Consider the following 9,636-nt stretch of genomic DNA (forward strand, 5'->3'; position numbering starts at 1 on the left):
GGTCAAACCCCAAATAATACTGTGGGAGAATCACTCCTAACCACAGCCCAGAGAAAACAATATATATCCACAATGAACCCACAGCTTCCCCACCCCACTGTGGAGAGCCTGTACTCAGTTAAGGGGTTATGCAAAATAAAACGGCGGAAATGTGATTTTACCCCTACAGAGGAACTGTTCCCTTTCTTTAATGCAGAATGATAGGGACCAAATGGGCCCCCACCCAGTTAGGGGACGTAACATTTAAGAAAAACCAACAGGGTGTTTTTCAGAAATTACTCTGTCCTATGATAGCACTATTTACCCACTTAAAAAAAATCCCAATTTTGGAAAGCTACATTTTGGGGGAAAGAGACATATTCTATGCAGCCCCAGTGGCCTAGTGGATAAGGCACTGGCCTCCTAAGCCAGGGATTGTGGGTTCAAGCCCCATCTGGGGTGATAGTTCATGTCTTAAAAACTTTCTGCTTTCCTTTAGGGCTGGACTTAATGACATCCTGTACAATCTTAATAGCATCCATGGCAAGGTATAGTTTTCCTTCCAACTGGGTCCCTTTGGGTGGGGGGGAGGTGTCTAGGAAGCACTAGGGGCTCTTCTCCTTAGGGCCTTGACTGGGTGAGGAGCAGCTCACCCCAAATGTCTTTCCTCCTGTGTTGGGGTCTCCTCTGTCCTGCTGCTGGAGTGCCCCTCCAGGCCTTCCCTGCACCAAGGGCTCAGCTGCTGGGCCTCACACTGCAGCACTATTTCCCTGTGCCCTGGTTTTGCCACTGAGGGCTCTTTTAGCAAAGGCTGAGCCCTTCAGGCTCTAGCCATCCGGCCTCAGGCCAGGTGGCTAACCTGAGCAACCTCTGCTGTTCCCTGGCTCCACTCCCTGACTCCCTCATGTGCCACCCCACACACCGTATGGCCCACTGGCCTTCTGGGGGTGCAGGCTCGAGCAACCCTGAGCTCTTGTGCCAAAATGCGCACCGTGATGCCTGGCCACCTGGCATGATTGTAGGCTGAAGCCACCGTTCACGGCTCCTAGAGCCTGAGCTCCAAGCACCAAAATGTGCACCGTGTTGAGCCCGAGGGTCTCACACCCTCTCAGGGATCTTCAGGAGCTTTGGGCTATTCCCTACTGGGGCAGCTTGCCCCCAACTTTTCTCGCTCCGATCTTCCATCCTCAGCTTCCCCTTTGCATCTCCCCTTGTGCTGGGCATACTGCTCTTTATATAATCGTCAGGGCTCCACCCCTGAAGTCTTCTGGACCTGACTAGATTGCAGTCTACAATTAAGTCTGTAGAGCTCTTCTCTCCCTCCCCTCAGGAAAAGGGCATGGCTTCACTCCTTTGGCTGCCTCCTGATTGGTGGATAGGTTTCACCAATCAAAACAGCAGAATCCCAAGCCTGGGACTCAATCCAAGCTACAAAAGGTAAGCTTGCTACATGAGCCATGAAGTCAACTGATTCCCTCCAGCACTACCTGAATAGAAATGCCTCTGCTTCTATTTTGGACAAAAAAAAAAATCAGCTTTCCCACTTTTAAAAAAATCCCAATTTTGGAAAGCTAAATTTTGGGGGAAATAAGTGTGCAGTATGTGAGTAAACATGGTATTCTGGTCAGAGGTATCCAGCAGAAAACCATGCCATCCTTATCTTGAAGAACTATTTATTGGCAGAAAGCAGGGGTGTCAAATCATGCCCTGGGGCAGATGAGTAGTGCAGAGCCAGTATGCAGGCCAGAATAATAGCATGATTGGGTCCACAGACTGGCCCCACATGCCAGATCCAGTACATAGGGCTTATTTGCACTGAATGGAGCATGTGCTGGATCTGGCCCTGTGTGCAACATGTGTGCTGGATCTGGCCTCATGTACCATGTGCAGCACACTGGGCTGGTTTGGCATAGCCACATGTGATACTTGGGTCCAATCCAAGATCTACAAACCACACTGCAGATGATAGGGCTCCACAGGCCAAATCCAGCCTATGGGCTGCATCTTTGACACCCTGCGTATAAGGTTTGCAGAGGCAGCGGCTGCCTCATCTAGCAGCTACAACACCTGCCTCTGGCATAAGGGACACGTTTAGTCACATGGGAAAGGGTACAACAAAGCAGAGATCTACGGTGCGTAGCCTCCACTGGCATAAAGTCAGTTCACAAAAGGATCATTTTAACCTCTTGGTCTGGATAACTGCATAATTTTGCAAGTCATGTAAGTCATGTTATAACAGCTCCCAAGATGTTCTAACTTCTATGACAGGGAACCATGTGAAAAAGGTACTTCATTCAGCTCACTGGCAGCCAATCCCCCTCCGTTGTGTTAAGCAGAATCTCTTCCTTTTACAGGAGATCATTCCTGCCACAAACATGAACTCCAAATACTCCTATACACTGGCTGTGTCTACACAAGCAGTGGACTGCGCATTAACCAGTGTGGTGCAGTAGCTCATTGCTGCTGCACAGTAGACGTGCCCACTGCGATGCAGATGGTCCCTAACAACACAGGTATACATATTTCTTGCAAAAATTGCCAGGATCAACACCTGTTTGTCCTTCAATGGATGGAGGAGGGGAGAACCATAATATATGGATAAAGAAACTAGAGCCCCAGTGGCCTAATGGATAAGGTACTGGCCTCCTAAGCTAGGGATTTTGGGGTCAAGTCCCACAAAAATCTATGAAATATTTCATCAGGGTAGTAAAGTGAAAGCACAGTCTGACAAGAAAGACATTTGGGTTGGAAACATAGATCAGCACATAGTACAAGTGAATAGATACCCTTTGCTTACATCAGCCAACTGTGCCAATTAATAACACTAGCTTCATGCCGACAGGAATTCCATCACCCAAACGAGATTCTCTATTCACTTTCTTATGGCCACTTTCCACAGTGCAGTGGGGTAAAAATGGCCACTTTCCAGTGGAGATAAAGTCAGGTAAAAAATCTGGCACAGGTTTTTGTGCTTAATCCATTGCAACAAGGTGTGCACTCGAAGTAGGAGAATCCATATCAACACAAACATCTATGAGAACAGCGTATTTTCTCATGTACCATATGCCCCCAAATGCAACCTTGTTTTTCAGGAGGCAGAATGAAGAAAAGATTTTCTAGAGTTGAGGCTTCATCGAAACTGCTAGAGACACAAAAGATAACAATAAAATTTTCTTTATGTACATTTAGAAGCCTAAGACCTACCAAGGAGTCAGTTTGGATAACCAGGGTGCAAAGAGGGTGCTAAAGAATGACAGGGCCATTGCTGAGAAACTAAATACATTCTTTGAATCTGTCTTCACTGTGAAAGATATTAGGGAGGTTCCCCACTCCTCCACTCCTTTCTAGAGACAAGTCAGTGGAGCTGACAAACTGAGATTTCAGTAGATGAGGTCACAGATAAGATTGGTAAACTAAACAGTAGCAAATCACCAGGACCTGATGACGTTCACCCTAGGGTCCTGAAGGAGCTCAAATCAGAAATTGCCAAGTTCCTAACTGTAGTATGCAACTGATCACTAAAAACAGCCTTGGTACCAGAGGACTGGAGGATTGTCAATGTGACTCCAGTATTTAAAAAAGACTCAAGAGAGGATGTACAGAACTTTAGCCCAGTGAACCTAACTTCTGTTCCCGGTAAACTGGTAAAAACAATAATAAAAAAAAAAATTGTTCAGCACATAGATGAACACGACTTGCTGGGGAGGAATCAACATGGTTTTGTCAAAGAGAAATCATGCCTCACCAACACACTAGAAGACTTCTTTGAGGGTGTCAATAAGCAGGTGGATCAGGGCAATCCAGTTGACAGTATACTTGAACTTCCAAAAAGTCTTTGACAAGGTTCTTAACTAAGTTAGGTAGTCATGAGCAGGGATCCTGGTTTTCTCTGATTTAAAAAAAAAAATCCCCAATTTTCAGTTAAAAAAAGTAACCCAAATCCATACTTTTCCACGATTAAAATGAAACACCACTATATATATAGTGTATAGGGATCTGTTTTGGGACCAGTGCTGTTTAACATATTCATAAATAATCTGGAAAGAGGGCTGAGTAGCAAGGTGGCCAAATTAGCATATGACAAAAAAATTCAAAGTGGTAAAGACTAAGGCAGACTGTGAGGAGCTACAGAAGGATCTGGGACAATTTTGCAAATGAGCAACTAAATAGTAGATGAAATTCAGTGTAGATAAATATAATGTAATGCGCCTTGGCAAAAGTAACCCCAACTCTACCAACATTATCATTAGCTGTTACCACACAACAAAAAGATCAGGGAGTCATTGTGGCCAGCTCGCTGAAAACTGGGTCAGTGCTCAGTAGCCATCAGAAAGGGATTATGAAGAATGGAACTGCAAACAAAACTGAAAGTATCATTATGCTTCTTTATATATCAATAGTGTATCCACACCTTGAATACAGTGCCCAGTTCTGGTCCCCACATGTCAAAAAGGATATAAAAGTACTAGAGAAGGTACGGAGAAGGGCAACAAGGATGATTAGCGGTATGGAGGGGCTTCCATATGATGAAAATCTCAAAAGGCTAGGTCTATTCAGTTTATAAAAAAGATGCTTGAGGGGGAACATTATAAGGGTGAAGAGAAAGTAAACAAGGATTTATTATTTACTCTCTCACACAATACAATAACTAGGGGGTCACAGAATGAACCCAGTAGGTAGTACGTTAAAAACAAATAAAAGGAAGTTCGTTTTTAGGCAGGTAGTAATTGAAGTGTGGAACTCATTGCCACCAGTTGTTGAGGAAGCTGACAGTTTACACAGATTAAAAAAAGGGGATTGGACATAAAAAGAGATTGGATATATACAATTTTAAAGCAGTTTGGAAGCCTGCCAATGCCTCAATCACTATAATAAAATAAATTCTAAATACCTATACATTTTGGCATTTGATTTTGGGTTTTTTATCATAGAAAATCAGAACTCCCTTTTGCTCACTAGGACACGAGTCCAGCTGCAGCAGTCCCCCCACCCACTGCTTTGTGGCACTGAGCAGCCCTGATATGTTGGTGCCCTGCCCATGCTGGCGCCCCTCACTCCCGACCCACAGCCCCCCACACCTCCCAGCCCTGCCAGAGGGTATGGGGCCAGAGACCTGGGTACACAGCCTCCTGCCCTCCCAGCAGTGCCTGAGCCCTGGCTGCTGTCCGTGGGAGGTGACGGCTGCTGCATCAAAGTGGAGTGGAGCCTGGCTTCCTTTTCCCCACAGACAGTACAGCTGCAGTGGAGCCTGTGAGCAGGGGTGGATGTGGGCTGGCAGCTGCAGCCTTGGGGCCCCCCGCCCTGCTGCCCTCCCCTCAGAGGCCTCTGCAGCCCAGCAGGGGGGATTTAGTATTGCAGGGCAGAGCAGGGCGGGGTGGAGCGGGGAGGCACAGTGCTGCTGCTGGGAGCCCCATGGCATGGTGCCCACTGCTTGCCCAGCAGCAGCGAGGATGGTGGCGCAGAGTTCTGACCTCCATGCCCTCCCCAGTAGTGGTGGGGAGCCAGGCCCCAAGAAAAGCCGCCCATGACTCTGTCCTACTCTGTAGCTCAGTCCTGTGGCCCCTCATTCCCACCTCATTCCTGGGCCCTAAGCCCCAGGCCCCATGCCCTTCCCCCTCCTCCCCCCTGCAAAGACTTACTTGCAGGGAGCTGCAGGAGCTGCTTTCATGCTGCTTGGCTGTCATGTGTATGTGTGCATGCTTACATGCATGTGGCACCCCGTGCCTGATCGACCTCCTCCCACTCCCTGAGCCCCTTACAGGCTGGAACTCTGCCAGCTTGCATGGGGAAACCTGCCATTACCTATTTTCCCCTTTAAAGGAGAAAACCTTAATTTTTCTCCTTAAAATGAGAAGATCTGCATTTCACTGAATTTTTCCATGACAAACAGAAAACCCGGATCTCTGGTCATCAGCAATCCCTTGATTTAAGCATAGCTTTTACCATGGTTCACTGATGGGTCTTGAGCTGATTTAAGAATCCAATCCTTGAGCCACAGATCCATCTGGAGAAGGTGCACATCTTTCTCCAGGGGAGATTAGGCTCTAGGCTGGGATTCTTCTCTTTTTCTGTTTTTTATTGGCACGCGTGAAGAGTAGCCCACGATTCAAAGAACTTATCACAAAAAAGATGGATGGATGACTGAAATATCTATTCTATACAGGAAATTATTTGTTTCAATGTCATTATGTGGTGGGACCAGGTTTGCATCCAGTTTGAAATGACATAAAAAGTCATAGTTTCATAGTTTGTAGGGTTGGAAGGGACCTGAGCGGATCATCTAGCCCACCCCCATGCCATGGCAGGAAAGAGTACTGGGGTCAAACGACCTCAGCAAGATGTTCATCCAGCCTCCTCTTAAAGACCCCCAGGGTAGGAGCCAGCACCACTTCTCTTGGAAGTTGGTTCCAGATCCTAGCCACCGTGACTGTGAAGTAGCGCCTCCTGATATCTAACCTAAACCTACCCTCTGCCAGCTTGTGACCGTTATTCCTAGTCACTCCTGGTAGTGCTCAGGGGAGCAGGGACTCCCCCAATGCCTGCTTGTCCCCTCTGACTAGTTTGTAACAGGCCACTAGATCCCCCCTCAGCCTTCTCTTGTGGAGGCTGAACAGGTTCAGGTCCCTTAGCCTCTTGTCGTAGGGCCTGCCCTGCTGCCCCCGATCATGCAAGTGGCCTCCTCTGGACCCTCTCCATGCTGTCTACATCCCTCCTGAAGTGTGGCGCTCAGAACTCGACACAGTACTCCAGCTGCGGCCTGACCAGTGCCGCATACAGGGGGAGTATCACCTCCTTGGACCTGCTTGAGATGCATCTGTGGATGCATGACAACGTATGGTTGGCCTTCCTGACTGCATCCCCGGCCCATGTTCATCTTGGAGTCAATGATGACTCCAAGATCCTTTTCTGCCTCTGTACTGATGAGAAGAGAGTTCCCCAGCCTGTAGGTATGGTGCTGGTTCTTCCTCCCCAGGTGCATCACTATGCACTTGTCAGTGTTGAAGCCCATCTTATTCTCATCCACCCACCCCTGTAACCTGTCTAGGTCCAATTGCAGCTTATTCCTCCCTTCTAGCGTGCTCACATCCCCCCACGTTAGTGTCATCAGCAAATTTGAACAGGGTGTTATTTATCCCCTCGTCCAAGTCACTGATGAAGATGTTGAACAGTGTGGGCCCAAGGACCAAGCCCTGTGGAACCCCACTGCCCACGTCCTTCCAGGTCGAAAATGACACATCCACCACCTCTCTGGGTGCGGCCCTCCAGCCAGTTGGCGACCCATTTGACTGTGTAGGTGTTGACACCACAGTCCTCCAGTTTTTTAATGAGAACGGGGTGAGAGACAGTGTCGAAGGCCTTCTGAAAGTCCAGGAAGACTATGTCCAGTGCTGCCCGTGCATCTAAGGATTTTGTGACCTGGTCGTAGAAGGCCACCAGGTTGGTCTGACAGGACCTGCCTCTAATGAACCCGTGTTGGTTTCCCCTAAGCATAATCTCCCCTGCTGGACCCTCGTGGACATGTGCCAGAATAATGTCCTAACCCAGGACTGAGGTAAGACTAACTGGCTTATAGTTTCCCGGGTCCTCCTTCCTCCACTTTTTGAAGACGGGAACCACATTGGCCCTCTTCCAGTCCTCTGGCACCACAACAGAGCACCACGAGTGCTCGTACAGCCGTGCCAGGGGTCCCGCAATGACCTCAGCCAATTCCCTCAGCACTCTAGGGTGGAGATGGTCTGGAGCAGCTGATCTGAATACATCTAGTCCCTCCAGAAGTTCCCTGACTAGGTCCTCACTAACCCTTGGCCTAGGTACGCCTTCCCTGGGGCCTGAGGGGGGCCCAGAGGAGGGGTGGCTGTTCCAGTCCCTGCTCAGGAAGATGGAGGCAAAGAAGTCATTAAATAGAAGTTCCTCACACCAGATAAAAATCTAATAGTATGTGTATATTAGAGCTGTGTGAAACAGCAGCATTATATTTTAACCAGCGTTTTGATGGTTTAACGAAACAGTGTTTCAGTTTGACTTTTGTTTCAAATTGAAATGGATCTTCCATTCTGTTCCGTTGAAATGTTTTGCCATTTCAACCCTGTTTCACCCATAGGATATAATGGGGAAGGTCAAAACAGGCTATAACTTTGTCATTTCTTGCCCTATTTGGATGAAACATGCAGGATGGTAGCCCCTTCTGAGTGCATAAAGTATGCCAAGTTTCAAGAAGCTAGGTACAGGGGATTCAGAGAAACTGCACCCCAAAGTCTTGAGAGCAAGACTCAAGACACATGTATATGTTAAGCCACAGTGGGGTCAAAATTGCAGGAATGCTATCCCCTGCTGATGCCACGAAGCCTGCCAAGTTTCAAGGAGATAGGTGCAGAGGTTTGGGGGAAACAGCACCTCAAGCTGCGGACAAGCAGAACTCGTGACATGGGTGACACTGTGTGTGTTAAGGTGCAGCAGGATGAAAGCTGCAGGGATGGTAGCCCCTGCTGCAGCCATGAAGCCTGCCAGCTGTTAAGGAGATAGGTGCAGGGGTTCTGGGGCCCTGCACCTCTAGCTGCTGACAGGCAAAACTCGTGACATGGGTGCTTGTGCAACTGTGTCTGTCTTGGGCGGCAGGGGTGATGCAAACCACTGTAGGCCTGGCTGCTAGGCCCTGCTGTGGCCACAAAGTCTTGGTAGGCTTTGTGGCCTCAGCAGGGCTACCACACCTGCAGTTTTGACCCTGTTGTGGCTTAACACACACATGTGACATGAGTTTTGCTTTCAAGATTTTGGGGTGCAGTTTCCCTGAACCCCATGCACCTATCTCCTTGAAACTTGGCAGGTTTTGTGGCCTCAGTAGGGGCTACCATCCTGGCAGCTGTGACCCCGCTGTGGCTTAACACGTACACATGATGCAAGTTTTGCTCTCAAGATTTTGGGGTGCAGGTTCTCCACTGCACCTGCACCTATCTTCTTGAAACTTGGTGCATTTTATGCCCTCAGAAGGGGCTACCATTTCTGCAAGTTTCATCTAAATCTGGCCAGATGTGACAAAGTTATAGGCTGTTTCAACCTTTCCCATTATGGCCTATAGGCAAAATGTCAAAACAGCGTTGAAATGGCAAAACATTTCAGCTTGTCTCATTTTGTTTCAAGGGTGTTTCGACCATAGCTGTTCCATTTTGATTTTGCTGTTTCAACCTCAAAATGGGTGGAAACAGCGTCAAAACAAAACTGATGCTGAAATTTCATGCAGCCCTAGTGTACATCTGGATTAGGAGTTAGAAAGAGACTGGTGGCTCTGAACTCCATACAATCAACTGAACATATACTGACTCTTGTTTCAGGGGTTATTTTTGGTGGAGGTTGTGGCTCCTGCTTTGTCATGGATTACCTCCTGCACTTACTTCCTCTAATTTTGAGCTCAGGACAACCTTCTTTCATCAAGGCCAATAGTTTAGGTTATTGACTTCTCCTTAGAAGTTAATGGGACTATGGATTGATACTGTATTAACTGACTACGTTATCAGAAAGACATTATAATTATATTCTGCCCAGTACAATCCATACCGTGTTCTCTGTACCTTTTTTCCTGGCTTTATCATTACAGACTGGCAGACCTTCAGGACAGGATGAGTGACAATATTGCAAGTATGTCAGAAGTCTCAGTTTTGT

General features: G+C 47.7%; 1 non-coding gene across 1 annotated transcript; it reads left to right on the forward strand.

The window, feature by feature from the left end:
- The first annotated feature begins 368 nt into the window (after positions 1-368).
- TRNAR-CCU (transfer RNA arginine (anticodon CCU)) lies at positions 369-441 on the forward strand. The gene has a single exon. It is a non-coding gene; the product is annotated as a tRNA-Arg (tRNA).
- Positions 442-9,636: the final 9,195 nt, after the last annotated feature.

The sequence above is a fragment of the Crocodylus siamensis genome, chromosome 1 (genome assembly GCF_052110815.1).
Source record: "Crocodylus siamensis isolate JL-2025a chromosome 1, ASM5211081v1, whole genome shotgun sequence".
In the NCBI taxonomy this organism is placed as follows: domain Eukaryota; kingdom Metazoa; phylum Chordata; order Crocodylia; family Crocodylidae; genus Crocodylus; species Crocodylus siamensis.